At 44.1% G+C, this 14165-nt stretch overlaps 1 protein-coding gene across 9 annotated transcripts in view; it reads right to left on the bottom strand.

Moving 5' to 3' along the window:
* LOC147023511 (uncharacterized) overlaps nt 1-10772 on the bottom strand; it is a 43813-nt gene extending 33041 nt beyond the window's left edge. For 2 of the 9 annotated variants that reach the window (XM_085888989.1, XM_085888985.1), the window contains exons 1-2: nt 10238-10412; nt 7462-7543 (exon numbers count right to left, since the gene is read on the bottom strand). The gene's annotated coding sequence lies outside the window, so the exon portion shown is untranslated. Of the gene's footprint in view, nt 1-7461; nt 7544-8582; nt 8677-10237; nt 10413-10432 lie in introns of those variants that run through there. The other 7 variants (XM_085888988.1, XM_085888987.1, XR_015060241.1 and 4 more) reach the window with 7 other exon arrangements.
* Nucleotides 10773-14165: the final 3393 nt, after the last annotated feature.

The following is a 14165-nucleotide window of genomic DNA, read 5'->3' as shown; positions in this document are numbered from 1 at the left end:
AATTGTGGTGGGGGAGGAAGAGGGGCAGCGAAACAGAAGCCACATTATCATAACATGCATAACCTCGACACAGTGGGCTTGAACACGATCAATCCAGGTACATTTCTAAACCATTTCAAGTTTAAACCTTTCAATTTGAACCATTTGATGTAATCACAAAATTATTTGCAATAAAATGTCATAATTGACACCACAAAGTTACTTGAAACTTGAAACAGTGCAATGTGATTAAATGCAATTTAAACTTCCTGTTGGTCAGTTTCAACATAATGTATTTCTTTCATACCACTGCAATTAAGACATACATGTCCAAACATTCCTGTAAGTCTTGAAACAATAAAGATTTACAACGGTGTTTCGCAGGCAACAGGGCTGCTGAGTGTACTGTCTTGGCTTTCACAATGGACTGACACAATGCACCAAAACATTTATAGATAAAATAAGTCTTGCTCTGAAATAAGCCGAAATTGTGCCTACCAAAAAGTAAATATGCTATGAACACAAGGACATAAACACAAACAAAACCACAGTTTGCTAAAAAAAAAAAACAAAAGCATGACAAATAGATTTGAAGCAATGCATTCCTTTACAGGAACGGTTTAATACGTTCACTTCTTGATGATCAATACGTCGTAATAAACATGCCTTCAGACTTTAACTGCACTTACTGATTGCGGACTTGCACCGCATTGCCAGCAAACACAATAAAAGGTACATTTATAGCTAATCTGGAATTTACATTCCAGATCAGGTATTGTCATCGTGCACAGTCAATCCGTCCGTCTCCTTTTTCGACTTCTCCGGTCAAACCGCTGGGTCGATCCGGCTGAAATTTGGCAGCAACGTTTCTCTCCCAACTGGTAACAGGGATTGCAAACCTCGTTCCAGTTGCATGACTTTAAGTAGGTCAAAATGGCCGACAGTAAATTTCTTCAAAAATCTTCTCCAGACCCACCAGTTAGAATGTTACCAAATTTGGGTTACAACATTAGGAAAGGGTCTTGATGTTAAATTGTGGAGGCTACGCCAATCACATGGCTGGAAGTGTGTCAAAATGGCAGTCGCACAAGTTCCTTCCAAAATCTTCTTTTCCAGACACACCAATCAGAATGCTACAAAATTTGGGTTACAACATTCAGACATAGGCCTGATGTTAAATTGTGCAAGTCATGCCAATCCCGTGACCGAAAGTATGTCAAAATGACGATCGTGCAAATTCCTTCCAAAATCTTCTTCTCCAGACCCATCAATCAGAATGCTACAAAATTTGGGTTCCAACATTAGGACAGGGCCCAGTTAAGCTACAGGTCCACTGGTCCTATTTTTTTTTTAAACAATAAATGTAACAAAGGAAATCTGCTTTGGTCCACATGTGTAGTGGTCTACACTTTTTTAAAATTCTACATTTTTTTTTTTGGAATGACCCAAGACAATGGGGATGCACAGTAATGTTGTGTGCCGACGGACATCGAAGCCGATACACCAGGAAAAAAAGAAAATCACAGAACCGTCTGAAAGAGTCAGTAAATGAAAATATAAAGGAATGAAAAATCAAATACAGGTAAGCGTCCTGAGACAATGGGGAAGCACAGTTCATATGCTTACACAATGTGTAAGCATACCCCACTCATATGTATATATGTATATGTATATATATATATATATATATATATATATATATATATATATATATATATATATATATATATATATATATATATATATATATATATATATATATATATATATATATATATATATATATATATATAGTTATTTCTAAGCACTCACTCAAAGAAATGTTTTCTACTTTGAAGGTCAGCAAGAAAGCTGAACATTTGAAGACTGATGCATCAACTCAAAAACCAACTGAAGTCAAAGGGCAGAGGAGCTCCTAGTGAGCCGACAGCCATCCATAACTGAGTGCCCAACTGTGTCTGCGGATATCCTCCTGCAGTTGGGTTACTTTTTTAAGGAGGTTGGTGGCAGGATTTCCACTCGAGCCACCGTAAAACACTTCATTCTGCAAAACCCACAAATGCAAAGAAAACTGAAAACTCACTCCATCGCGTTGTCCTGTGCTGCTGCCCTTCACAGGGCGGTTCACTGGATGACGGGATTGGGGCAAAGCCTTCGGAACCCCATTCCTTGATCATAGGAGGAAAAGCATGGGGTAAACTTCCTTGGTCAGATTGCTGTGGTGCGTGGCGGAATGGTGCCGAGGTGTCGTCCACCAGACAGCGATCTCCTTGCGTTAACCTGAGGCGATCCCTTCGGGTGGGTGCCTGGAATGTTCTATCCCCAATAGAGGATGATCACCTGTCTCTCTTAACATCTGAGCTCCAGTGTTTGAACATCGGTATTGCAGCACTCTCTGAGGTTCGGACACCGGATAGTGGTGAGATCATGGCAGTTGGTGACTCCGACTAATGGTCTGGCCGCTCTGATGGTTACCATGCCCAATAAGCTTACTCCAATGATAATTGAGGTAACACCGGTCAACGAGATAATTATTAGACTAAGGTTTCGTCACTCCTTGGGCGTCGTTTCCCTGGTCTCTGTATATGCTCCGACTGAAGCGAGCGATCTCACCATGAAGGAAGCATTCTATGCCGTGCTCGAGTCTGTGGTTGATCAGTGTCCCAGGCGATATACTCTTCTAGTCTTGGGGGATTTCAATGCATCGACTGGCACTAATAGGGATTGTTATGACACCTGTGTTGATCCCCATGGGTCTGGAACTGTGGTCCAGAATCACACTAAGTTCCTTGACTTTGCAAGAAGTCATAGACTTAGGTTGGATGGTTCATGGTTTCAACACCCACAGGCTCATCGATGGACTTGGTATTCCAACGCTGGTGGTGTGGCAAAGCCAATCGATCATGCGCTTATTGATGGTTGCTGAAGGACGATCCAGAACTGCAGGGTTGACCGGAGTGCTCAATTTCTCAAAACGGACTACAGACTTGTTGTCACAACTCTGAAAGTTTCAGCTTAAATCCAGGAGAATGGTACTCTCCCAGCCTCGGCTCGATGTCGGCAAACTCAAGAATGAGAGGGTATAGCTGAGGAGTTTGCGAACAGGCTGAATGGGGATTTATGGGGTCTGTGTGCTTTGGGGAATCCTGAAGAGTTGTGGAGTGCCTTCAAAGCTACCATCCTTGATGTTGCCGGTGGGTGTCTTGGACCTCAGCGTCAGACAAAGAAAATTTTTGTCTCTCAAAGGACACTGGACACCATTGACCAGTCGCAGGAGCAAGCTTAATGGCAGAGCTGAGTTGTTCAGGGAGTTGAGGCATAAAACTGTACGTGCACTTAGGGTGGACAAGGGGGCCGATGTGCGAGAAATCTGTGAGGGGGTAGAGCATCACCTGTGGTCAAGAGATTCTCATCCTGCTTACATAGGAATTTGCGCATTGCGTTCCTCCAAGCCCGTTCCTCGGTGCACTGCAGTTAGAGTGGAAGGTGGTGGGCTCTTGACAGAGGAGTGCGAAGCGAAGGCCCACTGGGCTGGTTACTTTGAGTGGCTGTACCAGGCTGACCCATCAGCTGTTGAGTTGGATGTCAGGGGTGTTACTATCCCTATTGCTGACTCTAAATCAACTGTGATCCACCTTCGTTTGTGGAAACACAGGCTGCCGTGAACTGGTTGAAAAGGGGCAAAGCTACTGGGATCTGTGGCATCCATGCCAAACTTCTGAAGGCTGGTGGGAAAACTTTACTCATGTTGTTACATGCAGTTCTTTGCGTTATTTGGAACACAGGCATCATCCTAACTGACAAGAAGAGGGGCCTTGTTGTCCCTCTCTGGAAAGGGAAGTGTGGGTGTCTGGACTGCAACAACTACTGAAGGGTGTAGCTGCTTTCAGTGCCAGGCATCTCCTTGCTCGGATAGTTCTTGAAAGGGTTCGCCACAATCTGGAGCACCAGCACCCAGAGAAGTCCAGCTTTACACCAAAGAGGTCAATGATTGACTGTACCTTACTCTTCGGGTCCTCACCAAATGCAGACGAGAGTTTCAGCACGGGCTGCTCGCAACCTATGTTGATCTCTGCAAAGCATTTGATTCAGTGAATTGGGATGCCTTCTGGAGGATTCTTGGTCTTCGTTGGGTGCCACCAAAACTAATCAATTTGATGTCTGAACTATACTCTGGTATTGAGAGTGCTGTGAGATGTGGTGATACCATCTCTGACTTATTTCCAGTTGGTACTGGAGTTTGTCAGGGGTGTGTACTGACCCCCGCACTTTTCAGCACTTGCATGGACTGGAATCTGGGGAGAATGTCGGAGAGATCATGTTGCGGTGCATCTTTGAGAATGTCAAGATCTCTGATTTCGATTTTGCAGATGATGCAGTCATCTTTGCAGAGACTGGATATCCTTTTGGGGGCCCTTGAGGTGCTGATTGAAGAGTCAGAGCCGCTGGGAATCCGGGTTTCCTGGGTCAAAACTAAGATCCAGGCTTTCAATGACAACTTGGATGCTGCTATCTTGTCTGTCCCCATTTATGGTGAGGATGTTGAGGTCACGGAGAGATTCACTTACCTTGGCAGTGATATACATGTCTCTGATAGCTGTTAGCCAGAGGTCAATAGATGTCTGGGTTGGGCCTGGGAGTCATGGATTCACTGGATCATTGGGTGTGGCACTGTCAATACCTGTGCAGGACGACGATAGTCCGAGTCTTCAGGTCCTTGGTGCTTCCAGTCTTGCTCTACGGATGAGACTTAGACTCTGACCAGGGATCTGAGACGGAGATTTAACTCCTCTGGTAACAGGTCTCTTTGAAGAATCCTTGGCTATCACTGATCGCACTGTGTCCAACAAGTATTTTCTGAGTGAGACTCAAATGAGATTTGTTTCCTGTATAATCCGTGAGCATCAGCTGTGGCTGTATGGACATGTGGCTCGTTTTCTTGACGCTGATCCTGCTCACCAGATTCTCTCAGTAAGGGGGCCTTGTGAGTGCAGGAGACCAATGGACTGACCACGTGCCTGGTGGTTGCAGCATGTTGATCAGCATCTCAAAGAGATGGGGATGGGCCAGGAATCTGCCTGGGGAATGACCAGACGGAAGCCCTGGAGTACCGGCATAAGGACGCAGCGATGCGCTGCTTCCAAACCTGACCTGATGTGTCTGGAAGCCAAAATTCCAGGGAGGTCGGGAGAAATCACAAAACTCCATAAATGAAAAAAAATACATCAACAAAAGTCAGTCCATGGAGCCTCACTCCTGCTCATAGAGGGTCACGTGACCAAAGACAATGGCACATCATGTGATCTTGCACAGACACGATCACTTGCAGGTGTTTCCAGGTTTTATGGTGGTACGATTCCAGGTGTGTGTGGGGTTTTTTGTGGTTTCTGGATGAGGCAAGGTGAATGGAATGAAGTCATAAACATTTATCGTTGACAGATGGTGTACAACACTGGTAATGATGGGAAGAGGCTCAGAGAACACAAAATGTTCTCATTTCTGAAAGGGAATTTTGTTTGTTTTTTTTCGAAATGAAAAAAAAAAAAAAAATTTAAAAAAAAATCACTGGTTCTGCAATCGTTTGAACACCCTGCTGCACAGTATCGTCAAATTATGCTTTGTAGCAGCGTTTTGTCTAGCCAGTCAGGCATTCCTGAACTACATGAGCTATTGAACGTTTGCAAAATGACTTATACTGTACTAGTTAGGTTTATAGTTGTTGAGAATTGAAACCAGAGTAGACGCCAGCTGCAAGAGAGTGAGCGATTCGATTGCACAATCGTTACTAAGCTGAATTCAATCAGCATATTAAAAAGGAAAGATGCTAACTTTCCATGCTGATAACTCAAAATGGCTCTTTAATCAACAACATGCAAGTGGGAACAACTACAAGAATAGCAACATTACTGATTGTTTTGACTTTGGTTTATAAGTTCCTGTTCCACCCCTTAACGTTTATCTCTGACCTGGAATCATAAACTCTGGTTCTTCGCATTACCTAGTAATCCAATAAGTTTTTTTTTTAACTTTTGACCTTTTAAATCTAAAATGAGAGAGTTCATAGAATACCTTACCCCATGCAGTCTTGAGAAAAAAACAATTTTTTTTAAGGGCATAGGTGGGGTCTGCGAGCAGCAAATTTGATTGGTCGAGATGATGTGACATGCTGTAATATTTGTCCAAGTACTGCTAAACGAAGTGTTTGAAAGTGCCAATAAGGTGATTTGCGCTCTCCAGTGTTCAAGTATGTAATTCAATTTAAATAAAATAAAGATTTTAAAGGTTGCATGAATTTTTTTTCTTTTTGAGTTCAACGCCATTGATGCAGTGTCTTTTACATCACCTTATCCAACATGTTACATTAGCTCTTCATGCCTCTTGTTTGTGTCCTTTATGGCATCCTTAAAAACAGTAAGTTTCCTGTTTGGAATGATGTTCAATTTTGCTTGATTGCCAGGCAGGCAGAAAGAGTAAAAATCTTATCTCCCTACTCTCTGCGCATGTGCGATAAGGACAAATTCAGGGCCAAACTGCAGGTTCATTTTGTAATTAGTGTTCAAAATATTGAAATTGAATTGAATTGAAATCAAGTTGTTCCTCGATCATAAGCTGACATTTGTGGATAGAGAGACAGACAGACAGTGAACGAATTGCTTAACCCTGCTTTTTGCTTTGTGTGTGCAGGGTAATTACTATACCTTTAAACGAATATAAAGAGCTCATTCTGATCAATCATTTGGCTGCTCACAGAATGTGAGCACAATCACTTCATCAAATATAAAAAGCTTAGATTTATTATGTCTGCAGGTCGGATGCACACAAGTATGTGCCTGCAGTCTGCAAGCATGCCGCACTTGTATGTTATATAAAGCCTCAAGGAGGAGTGGCCAGCTCACTCTGGGCATCTACCAGGTGCCAACGATGGCCAATTAGCCAGAAACAAGACAGTTTGTGGATGGGGCTACACCCAGGAAAACTGGCCTATTGAGGTCGATAATATAATGTCCTTGTAACGATATGACAATGCAGTACAGCATGTCATGTTGAGGGCTGTAGTGGCTAGCAGGAACTGTTTTATTCAGCCTGAGCATCGCCGGGAAGATGACGCTTCTATTAATTTGAAATGAGAACTCAATAAGGTGTGGCAAAGGTACTGCCTCAGAATGCAATGAAAGAATAGAGACTGTTTACTATTACTGGTGTAAGAATGGCAGAATATTTGGCTCTTCCCCCCAGCACCCACTACTCCATATAATACGGTACTATAAATGAACCTTCTCTTACTCCTATCACCTCGTAACCCTTTTCCTTTTCTATACACTCCCCCCCCCCCAAATGTTTCTACCCTTTCTCTTTTCTCGCACGTCTCAGTGACAACAGACAAAGATGACAGAAATACAAATTCACTCTGCAGGCAACATCCATTTCAAATGAAGTTGAAAAGTATTTTAAAAAACAAAAAATAAAAAAACTCCATCTTACCTGATGCCTTACAGCGAACGAATCCTTAGAAGGAAAGATGGGCAATCCTGCTCTTGCAAATCTAAAGCAACAATATACAAAACTGCAGGGCGAGACGAAACATATGGCTGTCAGTCGTCAAAGCAACCAACAACAAAGGAATCAGCAAGTTTCAAACAAGAAATCTTTGAACCAAAAAAAATGCATACAAATAAAATAAATAATAAATAAATAAAAATTAGAACAGTGGACCACGAAACAATGGAAATGTTTCACCAACAAATTGTGAGAGCTTGCTCAATGTTCAAGGAATGCATTATGAGTTTGTTAATCTCACAAAATGAAGCTTTCCAATGATGTCGTTACATTAAACAATCAAATGAATTTAACATTCCTGTTACAGCTTTCAAATGGCAAACCATAGCCATAGTGCACATTGATAAAATTGCATAACCAAGAGTACAATATGCTTGGAGGATATGAATGCACCATCGAGCAATCGACAATATCCTACACGCATGATATGAACAACCTTGCAATGGCAAAATTGTCGCAACACAACAACCACCTTCCCACTCGACTGCAAAAGGCCGATCACAGCCACCTTCCAATGGAGTGCACAAACAGGTCAACATCACAACCTCTCCAGCCGATTGGTAATATCAGCGTCCATCACAATAAAAAAAAAATACTCATGTGATGACAGCCCCCTTTGCAATGGACTGCTTGTTCACTTCGTTTAAATCACAATAAATACCTTTTGTTTACAACGCGGTCAACAAAATGCAAAACAGTTTCGGCGGTGAGGATCGACATAGTATATATTAACATGTTAAGGAAAGAAATGAGTTAGTAAAAAGCATAAAGGAGGAAGAAGAAAAAAAGAAAAATAATGAAGAAAAAGAAAAAGAAAAGGAAAAAAAAGAGTGGACACAATACAATCATTCATTGTCCAAATCTCATCGGTGATGCCCTTGCCATCCTGGAATCCTGGTGCCGCTGCATCCTGTTACCAAAAATCAAATGAAAATCTAATGATGCAATTCCAGACAAATTTGGGTGGGGGGGTGAAGGAAGGGGGTAATAAAAAGTAAAAAGCATTGGATAAGAAAGCACAGAATAGAAGATAAAAGGTAATATACCCTCCTATCAAAAAGTAATACGGTGAGAGAACAAGGTTCTGTATCCAATTCGATATGCACCAACAGGCGATTGAACTCCTAACGGTGTTCTGACCTGCAAGCGCAGAAAGTAACACCAAACACTGTGTGTATTAAAAGAAAACAGCAGATGTCAAATAACAGGTGGAAGGGCAAAGCCATCAACCATGAACAAAATCAGTGTTACCCCAATCCATCCATCATCCCTCACATATTCCAAACTTGTCCACACATCCCTCTTTACTCCAACCTCATTTTCACCCTTATCCTTCTCTGCTTTTTACCTCCACCCACTCTAAAACCTTCCTTCCATTTCTCAGTGCACACACGCAGTCAACCCCCATGTAAGGTATGACAGGTAACTCTAGTGCTCCATTCGAATGCAGACTTTGTTCTACAAACTAAGCTTCACAGCAAGGATGACAATGGGTGAGTTGCCATTGCCTTCCCAGTGGTATTCTGCAAGAATATGGCTCTAGTGCCAACGATAGATCACCTAATCTTCGAGTAGGACACCGTGCTTTGTTTAACGTCCATTTAGTAATGGCAGGGGGAAAACTCGTTTAACGTCCATCCGAGGGACGTCCACCGATGGGAGGGCCACCTCCCTTGATGATGATTGATGAATCACCTACCCCTGAAACACCAGGATGACAGTTTACAGCCGGGTCGGGATTCAAACCCAAGATAGACAGTTTAGAGGGGAGTAGTTATAAACATTTTGCATTCTCTTCTTTTGATCTTTTGTTGATAAATTCGTGCGGTGTTGATGTGGCACAGGTATGATGTGCCGAATGGCTTCCAACTGCGTCTGATTCCCTTGTGTGTGATCACAAGTCAGATTATATTGATCTCACTAAGACCTACCAGTTATCCTGCCAGTGCAAGTATGGCAGCTACTAGAGCTTAATCAACCTGACAAGTAGCTTCCACTACCTACAATAACATTTGCATGATCAGAGTTATGCAAAATAAAGAGTTGGGAGCAGATTTGAATCAGCATTACCTCATAAATAAATAAATAAATAAATAAATAAATAAATAAATAAATAAATAAATAAATAAGTAAATAAATAAATAAATAACGAACACCTCGACAGGTGTCTCGATTTTGCATGACGTCATCGTCCGCAGATACAATCACTGGTTCTGGGGGGGAACCCCGTCCAATGACGTCATCACACAACCCGGCCGACTCCCGTCAATGGCCGATGAAGGAGAGGATCCGCTCGCACAGGTGGCCCGTCATCTCGGATGGAGACAGCAGGCTAGATCAGTTTAATTGTGCTTCTTCTTCTTCTTCAACACAAGCCGAGCTTGCGACATGAACGTACTGACTGGAATAAAATGCAACCACAGGTGCACAAATAGCAAAAATCACGGTTCGACGTTCGCACCGTAAGGATACCCGCCAGAGGGTAGTACGGACGAACGGCTTAACCAGCCGGGAATTCGAGACACAGAAAAACCGAGGCCTAGCAAGCACCAGCACAAGGCCTCATCCGCCATGAGCATCGCAAACGGGCCGTTCTTTAACAATTCCTGGCAAACAAACATTTATTTTCAATCTCTTAAATCTTCTCCATTTGTAATAGCGTCCAAAGCAAGGAATAAACAAAAGGGAACCCGGCGCTGACGTTTCTCTGGCTGCTGCTCCTTTGTCCTCACAAATCCAGGCGATCCACCGGACGCCATTCACTCGGTACACACGTTACAAGTAATGACCGGATTCCCGAATTCCCGGGTTTTTCCCCTCCCTCCTCCCCTCTGTATACTCCCGGTGAAGCTTCGTTCCTCTGCTCACTCTACCTGCACACCTTTACCGTGCTTACCATTCCGGAGAAGCGCCGCGCTCTCAACAACCAACGGCCGTAATGACACGGCACAACAACAGCGCCCTCTACGAACGCTCTTTGTGCTTCTTTAAATCTTTAACTCCTTCAACATGGCCGAATCAACAACCGGGGCACGATTCGAGGGGCTCACAGGGTCGCCCAGCTTGATGGACGGGTAATGCACACCAGCCTGGGTCGGAATCCCGACCCGGCTGTAAACTGCCGACCGGGTGTTTCACATCGTCACGAGCAGAGTGATTCATTCAATGCGTGTGTCCGTCCCTCGGATGGACGTTAAAACGGGGGCGTTCCTGTCTGCCGGCATTCGGAAGTGGATGCTGACGATCCTACGGCGATGTCCTTCGCGAAGAGTGGGCGAGCTATCGCCGGTACCATGAATTAAATTCCTCCCCTAACTTGGAAGTCATTGCATCGGCGGCACGCTCACGCCATCCGCCGATGATGCTGCTGCTGTTGCTGCTGTTGCTGCTGCTGCTGCTGCTGCTGCTGCTGCTGCTGCTGCTGCTGCTGCTGCTGCTGCTGCTGCTGCTGCTGCTGCTTTTTTTTTTTTTTTTTTTTTTTTTTTTTTGTATACCTTGGTCGAGGCTCGTATGAGAGCTAACACACAACTCACAGCAAGGAGGCATGAGACAAGAGGGGTGGGAGTGGAAGGGACAAAACATTGGGGAACAGACACAGGTGAACTGTGGAAGGGAGAGGGATGGGGATGGGACGGGGAACATGGCGAGGAGAAGATGGACATTACAGGGACTTTCAGGAAGGAAAGCAGGAGAATTGAAGGAAGTGGGCTTGGGTGGATTATCGGGGGTAGAAAAGATCGAGGATTTGGATGGGGGAAGATAAGAGGTGGTGGTGAACAGCTGTTTTGAAAGCCTGGAGGGAAGAATGGGAAAGAATAGAGTGAGGAAGTTTATTCCAAAGGCGGGAAAAAGAGGAATGAAAGAGTGAAGATGAGCAGTAATTCGTGATTTTGGTAGTTTTACCAGAAGGGGGTTGTTGGCGGACCTTGAGCGCCCTGTGGAAATGTGGTTGGGACAAATCGCAGAGAGAGCAGGGGGGCAAGGCTGGAGAGGAGTCGGTAGAAGACAGAAAGACCACCGACCAACCTGCGGTGATTGAGTGAGAGGCCCAAAGACTCAGCTTCATTGCGGGAGATGCCAATGATCTTAAAAGCCCTGGTTTCGACAGCGTGAAGTCGAGAAAGGTGGGAGGCAGGAGCACCAGCCCAGAGGGGAGAGCAGTACTCCATCAGGCTACGGACAAAAGCTTTGTAAGTAGTCAGGAGCTCAAGAGGGCCGAGGAAGGACTTTGCACGACGGAGGATTCCCAGTCGGCGACTGGCTTTTGAGGCAAGGTTGGAAATGTGACTTTCCCAGGAAAGGTCATGGCAGATAGTGAGACCCAGAAGCTTGAAAGAAAAGACTTCTTCCAGAGGATTGTTGAGAAAGTGGATGGGGGGGTTTTGTAAACGGTCCTTTCGAAGAGACATAGTGAGAGTGTGAGATTTGTGTGGATTGAAAGACATGTTCCACGTGTTGGACCAGTTTGTGATTTTATCCAGATCTGCAGTGAGCGAAGAAGCTGCTGCTTGCCGGTCTGAGGGATGACAGATGGTACGGCAGAGGGTGGAGTCGTCGGCAAAGAGAAATAGAGGATTTTCCAGAGAGTCCGAGAGATCATTGATGAAAACCAGAAAAAGAACAGGGCCCAGAACGCTACCTTGAGGAACTCCAGCCTGCACAGGAAGAGGGGATGAAAGAACTCCATTTAGGGCCACACGTTGACTGCGACAGGAGAGGAAGTCTGCGAGCCATGAGTGGAGATGGCCTTGAATACCATGGGAAAATACCATGGGAAAATACCATGAATACCATGGGAAAAGCTGCTGCTGCTGCTGCTGCTGCTGCTGCTGCTGCTGCTGCTGCTGCTGCTGCTGCTGCTGCTGTTGTTGTCCCGCAGCTTTGTTCTACATACGGACGAAGAAGTTTCGTGAAGCAGCAGTAATAGTTGTTGTTGTTTTGTTGCTTTTAAGATGTGACGTCATCTGCCGCCGTCGCGCGCGTGCTCTGTTGTGCTTTTGCTGCAGAGACGATGTTCTTCCTATTCGCTCTTTATTTGCCGCTTGCTCGGTGTATTTTTCATGAACAACAAGGAAATCCAACACAGGTGGAGACCATTTAGCCCATCATGCCTGCGCAACCCCGACACCAACCCAAGATCCAAGAAAGAAAATGTAAAAAAAAAAAAATGTTTTTAATTAATGGAAGACAAAAAATGTTTTTGTATTTTTTGTTTTTATTTTTAGTATTTTTATTTTGTTGTAATTTTTTTTTCTTCCCCTCGGAGAGGGGGAATGTGCTTGGTTAAAAACGCACATCAACCACACAACCCCCCTTAACAAGACCCCCACCAACAGCACTCCGTACACAATCAGCCAGCCATCATTACTCCACCTAAAAGTCTTATCAACATCCCCATGCCCCTATATGGGGGGGGGGGGTTAGGGTTAGGTACCATAACATCCAGGTACCTATCTAATTCTAATTCAAACTTATCTACTTTTTCTGCTGCCACTACCTTTCCAGGGAGACCATTCCATGCATTAACTACTCTCTGAGTGAAAGTCCCCCACCTTACTACCATCTTAACTCTCCTCTTCTTTACTCTCAGGCTATGGCCCCTGGTCCTATCAATGTCCACTCTGTTGAATAATTCATCTGCACTTATTTTATCTATACCTTTCATTATCTTAAACATCTCTATCATATCTCCTCGTAACCGCCTCCTTTCCAGTGAATAAAGCCGTCTCCTTCAACCGATCCTCATAGCTGAGTCTAGTTAGGCTCTGAATCAATCGAGGAGCCCTGCGCTGAACCCTGTCTATGGCATCTATGTCCTTCCAGAACTCTGATGACCAAAACTGCACACAATATTCGAGATGTGGCCTCACTAAATTCCTGTACAATGTTAACACCCCCTCATTTGTTTTATAATTGATCCCCCTCTGAATACAACCTTAAACCCTATTTGCTTTACCTATAGCTGCCTGGCAATGTGCTGCCTGCTTACCGACCGTATCCATTACCACCCCCAGATCCTTCTCCTGTGACACGCTACAAAATTACCCCTTGCATCCTGTAATCTCTATTTTCATTGTTCTTTCCCATCCCCAACACCTTACACTTGCTCAGGTTAAATTCCATCTATCAGTCTTTTGCCCAATCCATACAAGTATCAATACTCTCTTGTATCTGTTCACCACCCCCTCTGCTATCCACCTTACCTCCACGCTTTGTGTCATCCACAGATTTGGAAAGCTTACTCTTTACCCCATTAACCAAATCGTTGATGTAACTATTGTATAGTAATGGTCCGAGTACTGATCCCTGAGGTACCCTGCCACTTACATCCTCCCACTCACAGCCAATCTTTGCTTCCTATCACTAAGCCAGTTTGCAATCCAATTAGCTACCTGACCAGCCACTTCACATGTCCTCACTTTGGCTAACAACTGTCCCCCAATATTGATTGCATGTACAAAGTTTCATTTAAAAAGTTTTAAAATGTGCCCATAATTGCATTTTTTTGATATTTGACCTTTTGATCCCACCCCAGGCAGCAGGGCCAAAATTATATTGCTGTCACACAGTCTTGCCAGGTGGTGATCATAACTACCAAGTTTGGTGAATTTCTGCACAACCGTTTAGGG

This window comes from Eptatretus burgeri, chromosome 7 (genome assembly GCF_056783735.1).
Source record: "Eptatretus burgeri isolate ZD-2024b chromosome 7, Ebu_testis_v1, whole genome shotgun sequence".
Classification (NCBI taxonomy): Eukaryota; Metazoa; Chordata; class Myxini; order Myxiniformes; family Myxinidae; genus Eptatretus; species Eptatretus burgeri.
Note: the sequence above shows the minus strand (reverse complement) of the source record. Positions and strands in the feature narration are given on the sequence as shown.